This window comes from Dipodomys spectabilis, unplaced genomic scaffold, assembly GCF_019054845.1.
Source record: "Dipodomys spectabilis isolate Male_0828 unplaced genomic scaffold, ASM1905484v1 ptg000470l, whole genome shotgun sequence".
Classification (NCBI taxonomy): domain Eukaryota; kingdom Metazoa; phylum Chordata; class Mammalia; order Rodentia; family Heteromyidae; genus Dipodomys; species Dipodomys spectabilis.
This window is the reverse complement of record NW_024871147.1, coordinates 381,706-388,211: the sequence shown is the minus strand read 5'-3', so window position 1 is coordinate 388,211 and position 6,506 is coordinate 381,706. Positions and strand designations below refer to the sequence as shown.

Below are 6,506 nucleotides of genomic sequence, written 5' to 3'. Positions count from 1 at the left end.
AGTAGAACAATAGCTCAAGTGGTAAACCATAATCCTTGGTCACAGAAGCTTAAGGATGATGACAGAATGAATGAGCACTTGCAAATGTGCATGTGTGTATACACATGCATGTACACACACACACACACACACACACACACACACACACATACACACATGAGTATTTCAATAAGAAGTTCTTTTTTTACCTTGCTGTAATCTATTTCCCTGTATTAGTTTACAAAGTAACAAAATCAACTAAGCACCTATTTACATACAACTCATCATGTTTCTCTAAAGTCAACTCTCCTTCTGGAAGCATGCTTTTATTTGACCCAAATGTAAACTACTTAGGAGTTTGATTCTTCTCCCTCAATTCTGTAGAATTAGATGATTGTTTAGCTTCCTCCAAGCAATATAATATTGTGAAATCCTGCATCAAGCAAAGTATTTCTTTCACTAGAAGGGAAACTTCTGTCAAAGAATTAATAATAGGTTTTCCTTCTCTTTCCTTGCATCTGTAGTTTTATTATCTTCATATATTTCATGATCTGTCTGTGTATGACAAAGACTGCTGTGAAAATAAAAAGACCCTTCGCAGCACTTATCATTTATATACCATCAATAGATATGAAGGTGTTTAAATATTACTGAAATTGCTTTGGAACAAATCATGTTCACCTTGACTATCATGAAAAAGAATTGGTTTCTCAGCACTTAACATAAGAACTTGTTTGAAAGAAATAAAAGAAAAAGTGAAGAACAACTAAACACATACAGTACTCAAGAACCAGCAGGAAATGCAAAGGCTTAAAAAAACATCAGCTATGACAAGCTTATGAAAATCCTGACTACATGGGAGTCTCCTTTTGTGAGGATAGAGGTTAAAGTCCAGACTGGACAGAAATACCTGTACACAATGCCATGCACCTATTATTCTAAATTCCAGGAAGAATAACATAACATGGACTGAGCCCAAGGTCATACACAATTATCTGAAAAATAATCAGGATGCTTTAGGGCTGGGACATGACAAAGTGGTAAGGACACTCACTTAGGGGCACGTGACACTCAATTCAAACTCTAATATTTGGGTATTAAAGTAAAAAGCTATGATTTTAAATAATTGGAATAATTGTAAGATTTGAGTATTTGAGTGGAAAAATGCATGAGAGAGATAGAATGAACCCATGGTGCAATACTTTCAACTTAAGTGAAAATGTTTTATGGTACTTCAGACAAAACAGAGTTACCTTGCAAATGAGCATGGTTGTGCATTTGGGTGATGGAAATACTTTACTTACACAGGTATAATTAAATTGATTTTATTTGGGTAGATTGTACTTCTGAACTAAGAGCCTGGATGATATCCCTGAGAATTTTCTCTCAAGGCTACTACTCTACTACTTTGAGCAACAGTTCCAATTCTGATTTTCTGTTGGCTGTTTGGTGATAAGAGGCTCCTGGACATTCTTGCCCAAGAGGGCTTCAAACCATGATCGTCCGATCTCAGCCTCCCGACTAACCAGGATGCCAGGCAATAGCCGCCAGTAGTTTTAATAATTTAGTAAATTGTACAGTTACTGAAGTTATTCATTATCTTTATAACCTGTGTAATATATGTGTGTATGTCTATATCAATGTATACGGATAGAAATATTTTAACATATTCTTGTATCTACGGTAGATTTATGAAATCATCCATTATAAAATAAAATGGAAACAAAAGTTAATAAGGGTCAAAACAAAGGAAAATATCACATGTTTCTTGTTGTTGAATGGAATATGAATTGCGAGAATCAGTTTGGGAAAACCATCTCCACGTTAACAAAATGGATAAGAGCTATTAATTCCTATCCATCTATTTGCCCATGTTGTGCAACCTCACACATGAGTGTCAAAATCAAAAAACACTTTTTGCCTTTGCTTTTAACTCACCTGTTATAATTTATGGATTAGATGTTGTAATCAAATAAAGACTAAAATAATGTTATGTGAGGCTATGAATTAGAGCTGAAAATGATTTTAAATATGATAATATCGAAGTAAATTGCATATTTCTTACTTTTACTCTGTCATGTCCCTCATTCCCACATTAGGAAAGTATATAGAAGGTTTTCATTGAATTATATGTACAATTATGAAAAAATTTATTGAAAGAATATGGGCACAGTGTGGTTTTAGCTTCTTGAGACCTGTAGAGGGAAGTTTGTTCTTGAGGACTTGCAATACATTGTGATGAAGATGAAGGGAGTGATGTGCTTATTCTGGAAAACTGGCTAGGGGATTCTTCCCATAAAGGTAGTGATGAATTCTTCCAAAAGGTTACAGTAAAATCACTTTCACCACCATGTTCACTGCTGCACTACTCACCATAGCCATGTTACGGAAACAACCCAGATGTCCTTTGGCGGAGTGATGGTTGGAGAAAGTGTGGCACATATACACAATTGGATTGCACCCATCCATTTTGACGACTGTTACATTATTTGGAAAGAAATGGATAGATCTAAAAATATATTAAGTGAACTAAGTCAGAGCCAGACACACAAAGGACCCATGTTCTGTCTCATATTTGGAAGCTAGAAATTTATACAAGTTTACACAAAAATATTAACCAAAGCATCCTATTTACAGAGGAGTATTTCAAAGGTGTAATTTCTTATAAAAATTGAACTTTACTCCAACAAAATGAATACCAGGAAACTATCACTTGGAAGATATGAGTGGAAGTCAAAAGGAAGGAATAAAGAGAGTTATGGAGGAAGAGAGTGAAGGTATAATACTCAATGCAGATGTACGAAACTAGAAAAAATTAAAGTGGGGTGAGGTTTAGAAGGGTGTGGACAAGTTATATAAAGATCCAATATATTTAAAAAATAGATACGTTGAATGGAAATTCCCTTGTACAAGTATTTAAAATAATATAATTAAATATAATTAAAATATAATTAAATATAATTAAAAACAATGGAGACATCTGATCTTAAATTCTATTTCCATCTCTTTTAAAAAATAAAATTATTTGCTCTATAATTTGATCAGAAGGATGGATTTTGTGGTTAGCTAGATCATTGCACATCTGTCTCTCTCCTCATCTCTCCCTCTCATGGTTCTCATAGGTAATATGATTGCTCCATAATTATCCTAATGTATTTTGCTTTTATATTTTTGGTTGCATCATTTCACTGTCTGCTCTGTCATTTCCCAATTCATTTACATATAAGGCATTATTTCCTATTTTCTCATTCCTAGAATAAGCTGCACATGAAGACACCACTGGTCCTCATTTTCAGTCTGTCCCTTTGAATACGGAGGAAAATCTTTCCTCTGCTCTCTACCAAATCCCTACTCACCAGTAAGAATAATTTAGAATAGTAAAAATGAAAAAAGAGAAAATAAATAATAGTGAAAAAAACAGGTGCAGGAAATTCACCGTATTTTTGTGACCAGTTCATCCAATGTGAACTATTGGAAAACATGGACACCTCATTCTCACTGGCACTCAAAAACTCTGGTTAGGCAATTCTGATGAAATTGAGGAATAAGATGAAAAGTGAGAAATGGTATCAACTGCAAGAAAAAAAATGGCGAAGGATTCAAGCAAATTTCTTCTTTGTTCTGCTGAAAATAATGGCCTTACTACAGTGCAGAGACTACTTTCCCAAAAGGCCACTCATGTGAATACTAGGGATAACAATGAGTCTACCCCTCTTCATCGAGAAGCCTACAGTGGACACTTAGACACTGTCTATGAGTTGGTGGCTCAAAGCAGATATTTATGTAATAACTGTGAATGGCTGGTCACCCCTGCACAGTACTTATACATGGAATAATACCAGAGTGGTTTCTTTATTTCATCATGATGCAGACACCAATGGCCAAACTAAAGGCCTCTTGACCCCCTTGTATCTTGCTGCTGGGAATAGATATAGCAAAGATAAGCTGCATCTCCTTCTGTTGAACCATTATATCAAACCAGATCTGAAGCACAACTTGGAAGAAACTGCATTTGATCTTGCCCAAAGGATAATTATGTATCACTACCTCTTTGAAGTTGTGGAATGCTGTACAAATTGTTTTCCTAAGTCCTAATGGTTTGGGTAACTTTCTTAAATTTCAAAATTGCCAGTCCGTCCCATGTGTCCATACAAAATATTTTCACAATACAAAGAAACAGCAATATCTTACTTTAAAAATTCATGGATTCCATGGTATTCTTCCAAGTGAATTGCCTGACTTTGATGTCAAAATATATTCGAGTTGTTTGTATACATCAATAATGATTTCTATAGTGTTTGTGATTTTTTTAATCAGAAATAATTTTAACTTATCTGTTGAAATGAGTAGTACAGAAACTAAAGATATTTCTGGTGCTTGTCTGAAAAAAGTATATTTTAAAATATTTAGTATTCTGTTTGTATAATGTCTATAATCTATTTCTTTCCCTCCTAGATATAATACTTTGAATTCGACATTGTTTTATAATATATAGGTTCATTAATAAATGTGTCCTTTCAGATTGCTTTCCATATAGAAACAGTTTAAGATTCCTTTAATTCCTAGGTCCTTATAGAATTTTATTTCTTTAGGTTAAAATGACAATGCTATCTTATTTCAAAAGTTTTATAAAGGTTATGCTATGTAAAGGCTTTTCTAAAAAAGTGAAGATTGAATACACTGATGACAAAATAACTGTTATTTCTACGAATTACATGTATTATTACACTTGTATATTTGTAATCAACTTTTTAATAACTGTTTTTCACTTCTTGCATCTGAAGAACGAAAAATATAGAATACTTCACAAATTTTCATATCATCCTTGTGCAAAAGCAATGTTAATCTCTGTATTGTAATTCGGGTAGACATGCTGCTGAAGCATGTAGTATCCTGTAAATTTAAGTAGTTAATGATGCAATCTTAAGACAGGCATATATCCTTGGTTGCCTATTTGTAACAAGGAAACCTTATTGTTCCTTAAATTGCTATTCATCTTATTTCTGTAAAATTCTGTGTATGGTGGAAAAAATTATATTGTTTGTTCGATTGCTCATATTTGCAATTTTTGTCAATAAGTATTTTAAGTCTTTCTCATTTGAAATTTGATCGTACTTTGAAGCCTTTATACCTACGTCCAAAAGTGATGGATTTTCAAATACTTATTTATGAACTGATTTAGCTTTGTGGAGCTAATGGATTCAAAGTAAGCCTTGCTTAAGAGCTACTTCTAAAATCCTGCAGCTTAAAATTTCCCAAATGAGGTCTTACTGGCACAAATGTCTCCCTGACACTTTACCCTACCCTGACAGCACAGATTGTCTTATTGGAGCAAAACTAATCTTAGTTACATAGGATCATAGAGAGATGAACAGTTCAGACAGAACTGTTCAGACTAAGCCGGGCTCACGCCTGTAATCCTAGCTACTCAGGAGGCTGAGAGCTGAGGATCACAGTTCAAAGCCAGCCTGGGCAGGAAAGACTGTGAGACTCTTATCTCCAATAAACCACCAGGAAACAGGAAGTGGCGCTGTAGCTGAAGTGGTAGAGAACTAGCATTGAGCTGAAGAGCTGAGGGACAGGGCCCAGGCCCAGAGTTCAAGCCCCGTGACTGACCAAAAAAAAAAAAAAAAAAAGAAGTGTTCAGACTAGAAGGTATTTTTTCTTTTTCTGAATATAATTGTTTATTACACCCTACCATTTTAAAAGTATCTAAAGCCAAGAAGGTGAAAAAATTATTCATATGCATGATTACCTCATGTCCTGGCTTGTCTACCATCCAACCAGGCAGGAACTTACACCAATGATTTTCTATCACAAAATATATTCCATAGCTCCAGGAAAAGTCCATATGTTTCTCCTCATTATTAGGCATTAAATTGTTTTAATCACAGTGTTTCCTATTCCCTCTAGGCTGTACATCTCCGAATGGTAAAGCTTTAGTTCTAATTCTACCAAACACTGAGGTATAGGTAATGGAATAATATTTTAAAACAGTTGCCTTTGTTACCCTAACCACAACAGAACAATGCAAAACATTTTCTTATATTATATATAATTATGTATTTTATATTTATATGTGCTGATTTTATATTTCACACAGTGAATCTTACTGGAATTAATTGATAATTTGACAAATTAATTGATATTTACTCCAATAAATAGATTGGAATATAAATAATCAGGATTAGAATATATATTAGAATATAAAAAGTACCAATGCAATGTTTTCGGTATAAACTTGTGATACCTTCTAAGTGTTCTTTGTCTTCTGAATTCACATGGTAAAACAAAAACAATATTGTTTTCCTCTGATCTATAAGGGATTTTATACTTCTGCTCTGTTTATTGTTTAAACTCTCTGGTCCCAAACTGTTTTTCTCCATATTTCTGAAGCATTCCTACTGATTATACTCAAATTTTGCTGATATGATGTCTAAAAGGTATTATTCTTCTACAGGATCCACGGGACCTAGGATCCCAAGTCCCAGTTATCCGTGTCATCAGATAACTAGAGCAAGAGTTCT

The 6,506-nt window shown here is 33.9% G+C and overlaps 1 pseudogene; it reads right to left on the bottom strand.

Annotated features, from left to right (window-relative positions):
• Positions 1–4,767: 4,767 nt before the first annotated feature.
• Positions 4,768–4,864, bottom strand: LOC122098287 (annotated as a pseudogene).
• Between the last annotated feature and the right edge of the window lie 1,642 nt (positions 4,865–6,506).